This window comes from Numenius arquata, chromosome 1 (assembly GCF_964106895.1).
Source record: "Numenius arquata chromosome 1, bNumArq3.hap1.1, whole genome shotgun sequence".
NCBI lineage: Eukaryota > Metazoa > Chordata > Aves > Charadriiformes > Scolopacidae > Numenius > Numenius arquata.
Window position 1 is genome coordinate 21175502 of NC_133576.1, and position 15038 is coordinate 21190539.

Below are 15038 nucleotides of genomic sequence, written 5' to 3' on the forward strand. Positions count from 1 at the left end.
ATCTTCATGAAAATCTTCATACTATAAATTTGTGCTAAGTGGTGATTGTAGAAGAGACAAAGATTGAATAGGTGTTTTGCGCCACATCTTTCATGCCTATAGGCAATCCATCCTGGTCATGGTTGAGATATTTTGCTGAGAAGTAAAGACAAGGGTGTTTATCTTCCCTCCCTGTACCCAGCTGTCTTCTGGAGGGAGCAAATAGAGATGAAACGCTTTCCAGACAGAAGCTAGACAGGTGAACTCATTTTGCTTCAAGTTCTTTTTACATGCTTATATCTCAGAATATGTTTGCAGAAAGATATACACATTTTTCAAAATATAAGACTGTTACTGAAGGTGTCATGTGAAAATTTTACCATTTACAAGCAAGACAGCCTCACAGACAGGGGCGAGGGGGGAGAAGAGGGAAGGGTTTAAGTATATCAACACAAAATAAAATTGTAGAAGTCTTATTTACCTTTCCACAGAGGCTAAACCCCAAGTATTGGCTTTTCAGTCTTCTAACACTCTTGAAACATTATTTTGTGCGGGAAATTATACCTTACTTAGATGCATATTCATTTCCAAGTCTGAGACTAAGTCCTACACATCTTAGCCTCTCAAGGTGTTTTTAAATACCAATTAATATTTCATTGTCTAAGCATTTATTTGTTTGCTCAGCATTTTGTATTTTATACCTCTTCATGCACACAATTAAAATGCATGAGAAAGGATGAAACAAATGCAAAGGTTATTTGTTTGGGGCCCATAGAAATATTACACACAAGACTTTCATTTAAATTCATAAGGAGATCCTTACTTTTCCAAATTTCCTGGTTTGTTTTCACAAATAATATAAGCAATTCCTCACCCAGTAGAACAATATAAAGAAAGAGGTAGAGGAATGTTTCACTGCTTAATTTTAACCCTTTACTGCATCTTCTGTGTATTTTCCTACCATTCTTTTTACTGGCAACTAAACAGAAAATCCCCAAAACTGCATAAACTTTCCGCTCAAACTTCTAAGTAATTGATCTGAAACATTTAGGATCCTAACAGAGGAGGTGAGGAGAGGTAGTTAGCAATAGTGGTGCAAGGTTAGGACAAGAAAGCTTTTGAAAACCAAGCAAGGTGCATAGAAGCTCTAGTGAAAGAGAAAACGCTGAAGCAGAAATACAGTCTGTGTGTGGAAATAGATGAAAAAAAGAAATAATAAATCTGTAGCATTAAAGAGCTGTAAAAAAAAGAAGATTAGTCCAAAGCTACGCTGAAATATGAAAAGCACAGTAAATAGTGTGTTCAACTGGAAAGAAATGCCTGTTGACAATAGTGGGAGTTACAGGAAAAAGAAAATAAAATAAGATTATATCATGCTAACCAAAAGAAAAAAGTGACCTAGGGACACAAAAAATTACCAACAGGAATTAATGTGTTGATAAAGCTGCTACTCAAATGTGATTGTCTCATTTTTGGCCTGTAAAAGAACGCCAGTATTAACAACAAAAGTTACATGCACAATGAATGGCAAAATTATATGGAAACTTCAAGGTGAACTTTTCGAATTACAGGGCTTGTAAGGAGCTGCAGCAAGTTGACGTGCCAAGCTTATTAGCATTCAACAATCCCTGCATGAGCAACACTCCCTTTTGTACTGTGAGTTCAAACTTTTACAGGTGCTAGAATGATTTTATTCAGAGTGCTGGGTTGCTGGGTTATTTAAATTATTTTAAATGGATAAAAGAAATTGAAAAGTAAAGGACTTGCAATCTAAACAAAAGCTAGCTAACAGGCTCCTTGCTAAGAACTGCAAGGTGTTATTTCTAAAGCCTGTTTAGAGAGTTGGAAGACAAAAATTTTCAACTTAAAAAATCATTCTTAAATATTTGTCAGATTGCAGATGAATGTATTTGCTAGGGGAAAGTACGCTGGTCAGTATCAATAAAAGCATCCTGCATACCTAAGAAAGGAAGTCTCCTATGTAGCAAGTGCCAACTACTAATGAAGGAAGCACAATTAACCTCCCTTGGCACAAAATCAAAATCAATTTAGTGATTAATTTTTAAAGAATTGGATTACCTTATTTGCTTCTAGAATTCTTTAGGTCTTTTCCTTATAAACACATGCTGACAAGAATGTGATAAAACACTGAAAAGATGCAAAACAATTATTTCAGGTACTCTTGTATCACTGAATGATACAACAATTCACAAATTATGAGATACCAAGCCAGTCCTGCTCCTGTTCCATCTATATGTATCAGGGATTTTACAGAACACAGGCTTAAACATGTGTTTAAGGTTCAGGGAGGAAGGGAGCAGGAAGACAATACACGTTCCTTTTAGTGCAACATCCAGTTTGGTCTGAACAATGGCCACATCAAATATCTGCCAGTTTACTGAGTCCTATTTTCAACGCTCTGAGCATGCTACACGATGATGAGCATTGATCTTTAGGACATTTCTGTGTTCTGAATAGGACTTATTTTTCCTGAGAAGTCTTTGGAGGCAGGCTATATATAAGCACAGATTTACAAAAGGCTATTTAGCAAGTTTGGTCAGGGCTGATTTTGGTTGTGGTTTGATTTTGCACTTACCTACACTGATGACAACCTAATACTTATTATAAATCAAACCTGTGGGGTTAAACCACTTGAACACTATTAGTTTAAAGATGCACGGACTGTAGATTCCATATTATCTTTGGATAACCTGAGAAGATTGCAGCCTGACAGAAATATCTATTTCACTACTTAGGCAAATTAAATTCAGTTTAACTGGTATACCTTTGTCTTTAATTCCTGCTGCAATTCATTACCTCCAATCATGGGGTGTAATAACCTATTGTGCCAATTATACTTTTTCCATTTCTCTGTAATTCATCATTTTTATTTGATTTCAGGTATGAAATGAAAAGTACCAACCAACAAAATTACTTAGGACCATAATGACCTGGTACGATGAGGTCATTCATCATCAGTCCCAAGTCTTACTCTGCATAGATCCTACATATAGTTTCAATGAATAGCTTTACACAAGTACTGCTGTAAAACATACATTAAATACTGTGTCTGATTCTGAGGGCTGCTGAGTTTGAATTAATAACAGTTGGTAGTCTTTCATGCCACTGCTCTGGATCAGAAGCAGCACTGATTCAGCTCAGACCTATTTAGGAAAGTCTTGACCCCAAAAGCCTTTAGGCATAGAAATGTCTCGCACAATTCAGCAGGAATACATTGAATAACCGTGTCTCCCAAACTCGAAATGTCTAGGCCTAGCTAGGCCATGCAGGAAGATGAGAACAAACACTCAAGAGGAGCAAGAAATTGATACCAATCATTAAATACTCTTTCATGTTACTGTTTCCATAGACGCTAACTATTTGCAATTTACATCTGTTAATAATAAGGGAAGAGAGACATCTATAAGCAAGAGGACAACCTTAAATACAGAATTACCTACTGGATAGCACAGAAAACCCTCCCCTCAGTATTATTATAACAGACTCACACACACATATCTAGTTTTGTTAATTTTGGCAGAGATTTGGTTTCTTAAATTACTCCTGGTACCAGATCCCCACAAAGATTTCTCATTCACAGCACAGATAACAAAGTATTTACCATGCTCCACTGAGACATGCATACAATTAATTAAGAAGCCCCAAAAAGGAGATATGAAAGGCAAGCCATGACAGGCAATATTATACATATGCATGGCACATCTCCATTTCCAAAGTGTCTATTAAATATTTGAACACTACACTGCTAAAAGTGAGGTGCTGTTTCTAGATGTGTGCCAGCTAAATTGTGTTTCAATTCACTGGCTGAAGCAACTAAATGTACCTACCACACTTCACAAATAGGAATTCCCTTTATAAATAAAATCACTTTTGCAATAGCATTCTCTTCTTATAAGCGGTTACAAAACATTACATAAGTGACTATATCAAACACTTCTCTTTTTGCTTCTCTATGGATGAATACTTAATATTACACTAAGGCATTAACAAAGAACATATTTTAATTGCAATTGCTGAGTAAAAAACTCCAAACTTTCTCTTAAAGATATTGAATGCTCTCTGTAGAAACAGTTCCATTTGTATCAAATACCTTATAGCATCACGAAGCCCACCAGCACATCGGTTGCACAAAATATTTCTATATTAGCATGTAGCAGCATGCTTAGTAACCAATGAATTAAGATTTTTGTAACCTTACCTTCTAACATTTTTCACATGTACTGAAAGACACTAAACAAAACAAAGCATATTGGACTGTCACCGTTTAATATGATGGCCACAAATTTACACTGTGGCTGATTTAACATATTTTATTCTATTTTCGTGTAAGCTGTTCTGTCTCTTTTTAGTGATATAAATGAACACAATCTTAGTGCAAGCACTGTGCTGCATAAAGATCAGGTTTCATATGTACATGTAACTGTTAAACTTGGCCAGGATTTTTTTTCAGACAAAAAGGGAAAAAAATAAGTGTCTTCTCACAAACTTGTAGCGATGAGCTATCAGATCCAGTAAAACTGTCCCCTTGATTTCAGAGACCACAGGCAAATTCAGAGGGACAGGGAGAGGAAGAGAAAGAGGAGAAGGGCTCAAATGAACAGGCAATGGTTAGGGGAGTCAGTTGAACCTTTTTCCCCACATCCAGGTATTTGAGTAATTAAAGACTGTGAATCTTTATCTCATACTTCCAGGGAGAGAATCTTAACCATGAAGCAATTTCCAATTCTAGGCTACACTCCACACTTTTTTGAAGGAGAAAAAAAAAATCAGAAGCTAACTACTCTATCCCGTTAAAAAGTGTAGCCAGTTAAAGAAATCTTAGCATATATAAATATAATACTCATCTTCTGACCAGTCCGAGTAATTCCTCTTACTATGATGATCTATTTCTTAAATATAAATATCAATGGAAAGTAATAACGTTCAGCAGGTTGCACTCATGTACTCTGTAGAAGGTATGCCTGTTCTATTGACATGCAGATTGTGCTCGAAAGGCAGCTTGATAGCATTCTTTTATTTGTAACATGCCTATTCCCATTACTTTGATTGAAATGAGCAGTTTAGCTTTTTGTCTTCATGACCCTTAGGTCAGCATATCACAGTTGCAAAGCACAATGCACTTGCCAGAGCTTGTAATATCAATGTCTCATGCATCAGCATTTCACTGCAATCATCTGGCATCAGCATTGTTTTTTCTCATGTGTTCTCAAAATTTTTTTGGCATTATGTATGTGCTTGCATCACAGGCTCCATGACAGGACGTTACAGTGATACATGCTTAAAAGGAAATAAATAACCAATAGATGTGATGCGGGTATTTTGGATTTTGATCAAACAAAAGGGGGCAGGAAATCAGTCATCAAATTAAATCGAAGGATCCGGAAAGAAATCCACAACTTGAATATTCCATGTTCTTACAGACAAATGAAGGACAAGCATGCTGGCATGAAATTCCCGTCGCTTTGGTCAAACAACATCATCTCTGGAGTTAACTAGCAGAAAGTTTACATTAAGACCAATTACTTCAAGCAACTTGCATATGTTATAGAAGTCCTTGTGATAGTTCTAGATGCAGTCTTTATGTTGGGATACGTTGTGCCTTTCTGGGATCTCTGCAGCCGTGAAAGAAAAGTGTTTGAGTGTCTATGCTGACTAGACAATGTAGAAGAATTAGGCACCAGAACGCCAGCACAGGTTTGTTGGCTGACCCAGGCTAACTGGCAGGAAATACAGGAAAAAAGAAAGTAACTTCAATCCTGTTGCTCTCAGAAAAGAGATTTAAGCTCTGGGTCTGGGTTTGAGGGGACAGTCTAAAAGACAGTCTGTGCCAATATAGAAAATATCTAGTATCAAGAAGTTTTGCTTTTCTGATCCTTGCTTTTCTGTATGAGTCTGAAGACACAACGTGTCTGCTTGACACAAAGAAACCATTATTAATGCATGGAGGAAGAGGACGTGAGATCTACTGTATGACCTGAACCTCACCATCCTGATTTATGAGCAGGATTGGACTGGCTTTGTCTTTAACTAGAGCTCATAACTATTGCTCATGTATAATAAAAACCAAACAAGCTCACCGACTACACTGATAGTCTCAGAAGAAGGTTAGTATGATTACACGAATTCATTCTGAAATCCTTTTAACTCTGGTGCTAGCTATAAATACACACCGTAAATTTTTATCTCAGGTCAAATATCTCTGGGAATTTGAGTAGCTGTTGATATGAGTATAGCATTAGAAGTCTCTCCAAAAACATATTGCTAACCCGCCACCCAGCTACACATTCAACGAAAATCAATACTAAAAGCAAGTGTTAGTTTTCAGAGTATTAACATTATCACGGACCTGTCATTGATTTGAAGTAAGAGTGTCATATTGAAACAATGTTCATCTAAAATAAAGACATTCATATAACTTTCATTTTCTTTGTAAGGCATACTGAGTAATCAGCCCTGTTGTTGAAACCATCTGTGTATTTATTAAGTGGGCACAAAAGAGATACTGGTAGTATTTATTTCTTAACTGCACTCTAGTAGGGTATCCTAACCTAAAAGCCACTAGATGAAGCTTGAAGCAAATTTATTTAGCCATTTATGTATGAAAACGTTCACTGGGCAAAAATAGCTAATGAAAGCAATTGTTTGTGTTACGGATTTTGCTGCAACAATGCTGCCCTTTACCAGATCATTTCAGAATGAAAGTTATTTGTAATATTCTCCAATCTAAAAAAAAAGATATGCATCACTAATGATGGTGTTACTGTAAACATCACCCTACATTAAATTCTAATATTCAAATACCTCTAAAAGTCTAGGTATGTGTGATAAAATTTATGAATTTGAGAGTTAGTGCTTTCCAAAAGAGAGAGTAAATACTCTTAACAGTGCCCAATCTGTAACCCCTTTATCTGTGGTGGTGAACTTTGAATACAGCACAGGCTAAACTTAGTTATTAGAAAATCCTTCACAAAACAAAGGATGTGTATCTGATTCTTTGTAAATTAAGGAAAATATATTACAGATTTGCTGCACTTGAGAGCACTTACAAATAATACAAAGTACAAAAATTAACTGTAAGTTTGTAAACTCCCCAAACCCCAGCTTCTATTGAATGAGCTTTTGAAACATGAAGGAATCTTACACCTTCGTCCCCTAAAGGTCAGTTTGCATTTTGTCTCTTTCATCCAACTTGTTCTGGATTTACAAGGTGCCTGACTACCCTCAGCACCTTTAATATATATTGCTATTACTAAGGCAAGAACAATCACAATTGATGTTTCAGGAAGCTGGCTGAGGACTGTAGACAGAAGGAGCCAAATGCCTGTTTCCTCAGCATATATCTCACCCTCTCAAAGGCACCATAGACTTTTCACTTTTCTCCAAAACATTAATATGAGAGACAGGATATTAGAGCTAATGGACTATTAGTGCTATCTAGTACATAAAGTCATAATGAAGAAAGAAAGACTCATTCAAGGCAAACAGAAATGGTAAAAATAGAAGGCTTAAGACCTTGAAACACTTAAATAGGTGCACGTTAAACCGTTAAACTAATACAAACTTCAACCTGTTTCACAATATGAAATTGAAGATATCTGGACAGAATTAAGAGGGACCAATAATCACTTTTTTTTTTTTTTTCTCACCCCTAAAAAGTACTTAGGCTATTTCTAAAGATTGACTTTCCCTTTTGGCAAGAAGGCTTCCAATATAAAGAACAGGCTTTTGGCGGTATTATTTGAGGGAGAAAGAGAAGGGAGAGGACTTAAATAGACGATGACCACATTTTGAAGTGGTGGTGGTGGAAAGCTGTATTTGAGCAATTCAGGAGGAAAGAAACTCTAGTGAAAAGCTGGTGTACTTGTATAACCAGAAGTATGATATAATGAAGCTACATTGCTCTCCGAAATGTTAGAGCTATTCAATGGCATGGCAATATCAATGTAAAGAGTCAGCTGTTTGAGGTACTTGACCTTACCCTTTATGGGTTTGTGGGGTTTTGTTTGTTTGGGGTTTTCTTATTGTTTTGCTTTGCTTTTTTAATAGCAGGCAGGAAGTGCTTGTTTAATTATTTACACATCCTAGTAATACAAATATTTCTATAGGAAGACAGATGCACAGTATGTTTTAAGAAACCAATTATTCCATTTTTAAGAGGGTTTTCTTCCTTTTGTCAAACTCGCAGTGGTTAGCATGGTCTCCCTCATCCCAACCCTGAATGCTTTCCTAGTTCATCAAATTTGATTGGAAAAATGACAGAAAAAAGATTGTTGATCTGCTGTTATGCACCTGCTCTGATCCAGTGTCATTTCTTTAAAGATGAAAAGTATAAAAAAAATGGTCATATAACTTGACTCGAGAGCACACAACTTGTGATAAACATCGAACAGCCACAGAGACACATATAATTCACTTGAAGATGGTCAAAAGCCTTGCTTAATGAATAGCTATCTCAAAGTTTAATAACATGTTTGGGGAGAGCATAGTTACAAATTACAGAATACCCAGCTAACATTTGTGCTGTGACCTGGTTATGGGCTCCAGGGAGCATTCCTGTGTTACTGAGGTTGTTCACTTTATTGTCACCTGTTTCAGATGACTGAAATAGATCTGAAAACTAGTTCCTGACTTCTTCGTAGGATTATTTTCTTTCCTGTACTCATGTCCAATATACTGTCTGACAAGAGTAGTATTGTACTGTGACGTCTAAGGAAATATACGGTGCCAGGCTAATGACCAAGTGTGGTCAGGAACATTCTACTCAATTATGCTGTTTGCTGTCCCGTACTCTGGAGACTGAAATGTCTCACTCCAAGCTTGTCTCTCAAATGAGAACCATTTGTTAGTTTTGTCACTTCTTCACCATGTTCACTGAACACTGCCTGGCAATTTCAAAGCACTTTTACTAGAGTCCTCATGGATCAGGACAAGTATAAAGTCCTACATAAACCCCAGTAACATTTATATTTAAACAATACTTTTTTAATAAAAATGAACAAATACCCAGATATCAAGTGATATATAAGACAGTCAAGCAGAAATAACTGGCAGAAAAAAACGCAGCATCGGGACCATATTGGTGACTTATAACCACTTTCTTCTGGTAGATTAGCTAGGGTCTTTCACTACAGTAAAAATAGCAACTATCTCCTTCCTCAAGAGATTGTCTCCTTGAGCATGTTCCCAGCCTGGTCAACATACTTCAGCAGCTTTGTTGAGTTACTGTTTTTCAGAATTGTTAGTCCTGCATAAGAAACTAGATGAGAGAACAAGCTAGATCCCATTCCTCCTTGGACACTCAAATGCCCAAATAATAGAAAGGTGCTTATGAACTTGACTGCAGCAGAATCAGGTGCCAAGAATAACATTAACCAAAAGTTCCAGTTACCGGGCAGTGCTCTGCAGAAAGGTATCCCAAAGTTCATCACCACAGATTATGATTAATTTGATGTTGTTATTACTCTGAACAAGCAAACTGTTACTGAGATTGAACACCACAATTCATTCCCCAACTGGGATTTGAAAGAGCACCAGTGATTAGCCAATTAAGACCAACCCCTGACATGGACGTACTGAAAAAGATCCACTCCTTGGGATTTTTCCAGGTGAGCTCTTGACACTGTAATACACAAACCTAGAAAGGTGTACCTGAAGGAATTAGTCTTTGTTTTCTCAGCCAGGCATTTGCAGGGCATAACAGTAGTGAGTATGAAATGCTGTTTCAGCTAGTCCTCAAAAACCATTTCAAGCTCCTCCAGTTTGCTACTTGTTAGCCATTTTAATGCAGAGGACGATAAACAATACTGTGAATGGTCATAAACAGACACTCCTATAGCTGCTATGTGAAAGTTAACATAATTAATTAGTTAGATTTGCACCTTACAGGACAAAGAGGAGAAAAAAAAAGACAATATTCAGAGACTTTCTCTTTATAGTATCATCAACAGATAACGTAAAAACGTGGATAATATACACCTCAAGCTTGTATTAAACAAGAAATTATGTCTTCTGAAGAAACTAGGAAATGTTTTTAAACATAAAAAGTTTACTTTAAGAGTACTCGATAGTAAGCCAAGAGAGTAATGGAAATCCTGGTAGAAATTAGCAACTAGTAAACACACAAGATACAGTAGACAAATGTTAACACCATTTATAATCTGTATTTCATTAAAATAAGAAATATATGAAATAATGGGGGCAGAAAAAACTTTAATTATCTGAACACAGATACTAGACTTTTGCTTTTCTTCTTCTGATTTAGGTTTACCATTACTGATTTGAGGGATGCCGACTATATAAAGGAACCTTGTGGAGAACTGCTTTTATTAGGAATATAAATTTCCTATACACACACTGGAAGATGATCAAGATCTCATTCTATAGATGTAACACAGACTCTTTTACACTCTTCAAGTATGTAGTCCAACCATATTTTGTGCATCTGTATTTCTGGCTTTGTGACTATTTTTAGAAAACTGGTTCTTCACTGTTACTCGGGATATGTGCAGTAAACTAAGGACAGACTGGAACCAAGAATCAATGATATTCTATTCATTGAGCCTGTGGTAGCACACTTTCCCCTTCTGTCTGCATTTTCCCACCTTAAATGAAGCCACTCTGACAGCTGAGAGGATTCATGTTTTTCTAGTATCTTGAGGACAATATACAGGTGCTATATGATTATTAATAAAATGCCAGCGAAAATATCTTTGCCCTTTAAATATTTATAGCTAGGGAGACAGACTTGGCAAGCCAGAGATAGCGTGCATAGATGGGACTAGCTGGAAGAAACAGGCATGTTTTTAGGCTCTAGCAGATCTACTGTCCAGCAGATCTGATAAGCAAAATTTTCCAGCAAAATACAAGGCAAAACCAGGCACTCCTCACCTGTTTTTAGGTTTAGTTATACTGCTTTTCCTCTGACCTAATGACACCAAGAACCGGTGTGGATTTTTTTCCCCAGATAGCCTAATAAGAAATATTAACTTTTCTTGTGTAGTGGATGCTGTTACATCTTCAGGCCATTATCACAGCTAAAAGACAACTGACTTTTACATATTCATCATCTACACGAGTCTGATTAGAAATTCTGAGAGGTGTCTAGAGATCAACAAAGGATAAGCAAAAAGATAGATAACTGTGTGTCTAGTTTAATTTCAACAGATGTGCCAACTTAACATCCTGTGTCTAAGTTTTGATTAAACACTGAGTACCTGATGTTTTCCTCAGCCTATCATTTAGCAAATAGGAGATAAGCCCTTACAACAACTCTGCCTTCTATGAGAGCTTTGGGTTTTCTTGTATGCGTGGTTCGTCTTAAGGATAAACCTCAGTCTTCTTTGATAAACTGATATAGCTTCTTTACATTAGACTTAAAAAACAGACAAAACCATATAATTCATAGAAATCCCTCTTAGGTATGTCTGGAGAGAACAAACAGTCCATCTTAAGTGTTCCTTCCAGCATTATTATTCCAAAACACAGACTTTTCTGCGATCGATTTAGGACTATTTATAACAAGCATTGAAGCCATTTGTTCAGCAGTAGGATGTTCCACTTATTTCTCCTACCCTAACCCCCCTCTTATTTTATGAAAAGGATGAGCTTGCATCACAGGAGGAAATGTGCCTGTTTTTTTTCCCACTACACGATTTATTCTCTCATTGATTTATTCTACTGGAGGGCAAACACATTGTGCACAGCTACTTGTGATGCTGTGCCACTGAGATATCTGCTTCTGAGCATGTTATAAAATTGTTGATGTTGCCCTAAGGGTCAATGCTTGCCCTCCAAAGAGAAAAGTTTTTTTAATTTCAGGGCAGTTATGTCTGATTTCCTTACATTTTCTGTACTTTTGTTCTTAATTTACTAAGGTGCTGGACTACTTCAGATGCCACCTATAAGGTCAAGTTGACTTTTATGTAGAGTCTTATTCTCCCTTGTAAATAGAATTCCAGTGACTGTTCTTCTTTTAGACTGTTTTTACATGTACATATATACGAATGTACAAAAATATATATCTGTATAAAAGTGTGTGTGTGTGTGTGTATAGTTTTTATTAAACTATGAGAATAACCTGACTTCTGCAAAAAGCCTATGTACTGCAGGGCTTGAACTGAAACAGTCTAGCTATTCTATTGTAACTTTATGCATTCATTTTGCTGTAAACAACTGCACAGCAGCTGCTACATCAGTAATGTTTCTAGTCAAGGGGAAAAAAAAAAAAAGATTCCAGTTTGTATCATCTAAACAAAGACATCCCACCAACATTAAGATTTATTAATAAAAATTAGATTAGAAGTCTCAGGAGATGAGAAATTCCAGTAAAAACATCCAATGGTTAACTCATACCCCTTTAATCCACATCTGGGTAAAAAAATGTTAAAAAGTAGAAAGCTTTCAGAGTTCCACTATGCTTGTTTTTATTTCCTCGTGGGTACCTTTTTGTTCTCCATACGTATATCTAAAGTATCCTGGGCTATTGCTGAGGCTTCTAGATGCTAATTAAATACAAACAATGAGGGGAGCAGCAAGAGAAGAGATTTGCATCCATAAGCAGATAGAGGCACATAGGACGCAAGATCTTACAAAGCTTGTCATAAATAAATATTTGGAAAATATTATAATTGCTCTATATTATCAATATATTTCCTTCTCAGAACTGAACATCTATGAATCATGAAGGCTAGTGCTATTGCAGACATGACCTGATAAACTGGTGGAGATAATTTAGGCTTTTAAAAGAGAAAGCACTTAGGAAAATTACTTATTTGCATGCTGGGTGCAGAACCATACTCGAAATGAGAGGCGTAAGAAAGGGAGCATGACATGGCTAGGGAAAAGGTGTTAAAATTTTAGGGCTTAGCTGTATGCCAAGATTTAGAAAAGGAGCTAGGAAGCAGCAGGGAGGGGAAGTGGAAAGAAAGAAGAGTTTTCATAAGTTTTGCTTTATATTCACACAACGAAGCTCTTCTGAAAGAACTAGCCAGTTGGAGAAAGAAACTGTCTGCCCTGAAATTGGGTCATGGTAATTTCAGCACGGATGGGTTGGGAAGGAAGGGCAGGAGACAGAAGTTGGGAAGGCATATACAAACATATCTGTATTCTGCTTTCAAGTCTGCTGCTGGCAGTTCTCCTGCTGCTTCTCACTTGGCATTGCCTCTCCCTGGGACTGAGCTGCCTGCTTGCCCATGTCCTCTGCTGCTCCCGCTCGTGTTGCCAGTGCATAGGCCAGAACTCTTTGTTTGCTCTTACCATGCTCTTGGAGTCATGAGTCCTCCACAGAGTGATAGGTGGGCCAGGATTTGCAGCAGGATGACAAGTCTACGTATTAGGCTGACATTTGTGTGTAGGTGTACTTTAAGTGTGCTTTAAACAGCAAATGGTAGCATGTTCAGGTACAAGCTTTTATGTACAAATATGGAGATGACTCTCCTGTGTCACAACGAAGGGAAGAAAACTCAGATAGAAAATAATTTTTAAAAGCATGGATGAAAAGAAAAAGGGGACTTCTATGAATTCTAAAGACCTTTCTTACTTTGAAAATGTAAATTTCTGCCTTGCATCTTGCTCCTCAGAAGTGTAAATCAAACTCAAATAAACCATTGGTACTGCCGATAACACTAATCAAGCTATGGATCAAGTAAGAAGGAAATTACTCATTGCTTTTAGATTCTGACATCTGTATTTGACTTCATCATGTCAGGCAATATCTTCATGAAATGTCTATTAGCTCGTTTACCCTGGCTTAAGTGAAGTAATACCCAATCCAGTTGAGCTGAGGATGTGACATGAATGAGAGGTAAGAAGTAAGCAAAAGAAACACATTAAAAGAAGAGAGAGAACTAGCAAGACTGTAATCATAAGGAAACCTGCTATTCAGAAGTGCAGTCACTGTTTCAACATAATACTGTCAGGAGGAGACCCTAGCGCAGTCTGGAGATGTGAAACTTCTGCTCTGCCATAGGATACCCAAGGATCAGCACAGAGAATAGACTTTGGTCTCTGATCAGATTAGGCTTCACAGTCATAAAAAGCATCTCTTACTTAATAGAGTTTGTCTGTAACACAGCCTAAGAGGACTATTATTAAAAGATTAGGCTGCCTCCATCCTCTTGTTTAATTAATTTTTCAGTGTAGAAGGAAAACTCCATGGCCCCCAGCCCATTGCTGATGTAACATATTACAGTATCTGATCACAGACATGTCAGCCTCCATGGACATCTGTGTATGAGCAAACCATTCTGTAGCCAGTTCAAGACCAGTCAAATAATGGACACATTAAAAACTGCATCAAGCTGACCAGGGAAAAGAAAAAGCCATGCACTGGATTCTAGTCCTTCAAGACGAAAATAAAACCAGCTTGCTTGAGAGAAGGGTCTTGTACTAGGACGTTCCTTTTACAGAAAGTGAAGATTAAGTGAAATGAAGTTTTCACTGAAATCTTTTAAAGGAAACTTAAGTCTAAGAAAAGGTTTATGATGTTTCTGGATGGAATTTTGCATTGAAACAAAGCAAGAGTGTAGGTAGGGATGAATAAGGCACTGCATGCTATCCTCAGCCAATTACCCTGGAGTGAGAGGGTTCCTTTATGAATCAGGTGACACCATCCAAGTCCTGACTCTAAGCAACGCAGAGCTGGGATTTAACTCTTCATCTTCACAGTCTCAGGTGATGCTTTTTGTACTAGACTGTTGTCTCTGACTTCTCACAACAAACTGAAAGGCCTTGGCTTCCTCCTCATTTAGCATGAGGACATTTTGGAAAGCTTGAATCTTTTCATCATGCTGGCAGCCCTTTCACTATGGCTTCCTAGCTAATATATTACATTATGAAACAGCAGGGAAGGAGAAAGTAAGAATCTCTAACTGCTCAGTGTCAACCTGGAGAGAACACAAAGCTACATGTCGTGTCAAACCGAGGAAAAAGAGATTCCTGTCTTTGTGAGTACTGGCCTCATTTTTTTAATTCTAATTACTCAAGTGGATTTGCTGAGGTACTTGCAGGTGAAACATGAGATCTGAATTTTGACAGGTAAC